The sequence below is a fragment of the Mesoplodon densirostris genome, chromosome 7 (assembly GCF_025265405.1).
Source record: "Mesoplodon densirostris isolate mMesDen1 chromosome 7, mMesDen1 primary haplotype, whole genome shotgun sequence".
NCBI lineage: Eukaryota > Metazoa > Chordata > Mammalia > Artiodactyla > Ziphiidae > Mesoplodon > Mesoplodon densirostris.
Genome location: NC_082667.1, coordinates 27,552,849 through 27,554,493, shown reverse-complemented (window position 1 = coordinate 27,554,493; position 1,645 = coordinate 27,552,849). Strand labels below are relative to the sequence as shown.

Genomic DNA, 1,645 nt, shown 5'->3' with positions numbered 1-1,645 from the left:
ACTTGTTGGCTGTGATTATTTTCTGAAAGCATGAGGATAAAGGGGCAGTTTGAGATTGCTAAACTAGAGTTTGTCCACTCAGGGGAAATTTCATCTTGTCTAGTAACAAGACTTTTGTCGCTGAAATAATTTTTTAACGATGTTTAGTATGTTTCAAAGTATAACCCAAAGCTTTTTCCTTTTCTTTTTTTTTTTTTTTTAGTATACGTAAAACTGAGGTAAGAAACTTTAATTACACAGGAGATCTGTAGAAGGATTAATCATTTTAAGAGAAGAATCATTTTTCCAACAGCCCCACTGCTATGAACGATACCTTCATGAGCCTGGGCCACCTTCTCCAATGGATCCTGGGGACAAATTACTGGTCTCAACCAACCAACTTCCATTCCAGCTTGAAGGACTGCTGCAAACTGCTGAAATTCCTCCTTGGTGGATGAATAGAGAGCAACTTCTAGTATGCTAGATTCCTTTGCCTTGGTGTCCCGTGAGTTTATTTCAATAGGACCTCTGCTGCCAACAGCTATTACTCATCCTCCATGTGACAAAAGATTCAAATCATTGCTAAGATTTACATTAGCTAACGTTTCAGTAATCATATCAACTCCTTTTTCACCAACAGATTTCTTAATTTTATCAATGTAATTAGCTCCTTTGTGATTAAACACTTCGTGGGCTCCATTTTGCAAAACAATCTTTTGTCCTTCCTCAGTACCAGCTGTGCCCAAACCTTTAAGCCATAAGCTCTAGCAATCTGGCATGCTGCTATTCCAACCCCTCCGCTAGCCCCATGAACCAGAACACTTTCTCCAGCTTTCACACGGGCACTGGGCAGCAGAGCTCGATAAGCAGTAACATACAGCATCCTGACAGCAGCTCCTTGTTTCAAGTCCAGTTTTTATGGCAGCGTATAAACAGTGGCATCGGCTGCCAGAGCCTACTCTGTGTAGCCCCCAGAGATCGTGCCGGTAGTGAAAACTCTGTCGCCTTTCTTGAAAGCAGATACACTCTCTCCAACAGATTCTATTATCCCAGCCACATCTAAGCCAGGAGTATAGGGTAGAAGTGGTTTTCTACTGTTAAGTGCCAGAACGAAGATATGTGTCCACTGCGTTTATACCACATGTTTGGACTTTAATTAGAACTTCACTCAGTACGACAATCTCTAGGTCCATCCATGTTGCTGCAAATGACATTATTTCGTTCTTTTTTATGGCTGAGTAATATTCCATGGTATATAGGTACCATACCTTCTTTCCCGCTAGTGTTGTGCATGGATTTCTCAAATGTCGAAAATGAAAATATATTCCATAGAGAGGTCAGTATTATCTTGAAGCTACAGGGTCAGGGTAAGGCCGCTTGACCCACACAAAGGACTTTGTTTTGGCAGGAGGCAAAAAATGTTCTCTCTCCCCAACAAGCAGTCTGCATGGTAAAATAGGATAATTTTTTTTTTTTTTTTTGCGGTACGCGGGCCTCTCACTGTTGTGGCCTCTCCCGCTGTGGAGCACAGGCTCCGCATGCGCAGGCTCAGCAGCCATGGCTCACAGGCCCAGCCGCTCCACGGCATGTGGGATCTTCCCGGACACAGGCATGAACCCGTGTCCTCTGCATCGGCAGGTGGACTCTCAACCACTGCACCACCAGA

At 43.5% G+C, this 1,645-nt stretch overlaps 1 pseudogene; it reads right to left on the bottom strand.

Annotated features, from left to right (window-relative positions):
• Nucleotides 1-260: 260 nt before the first annotated feature.
• On the bottom strand, nucleotides 261-1,172 carry LOC132494141 (zeta-crystallin-like; annotated as a pseudogene).
• Nucleotides 1,173-1,645: the final 473 nt, after the last annotated feature.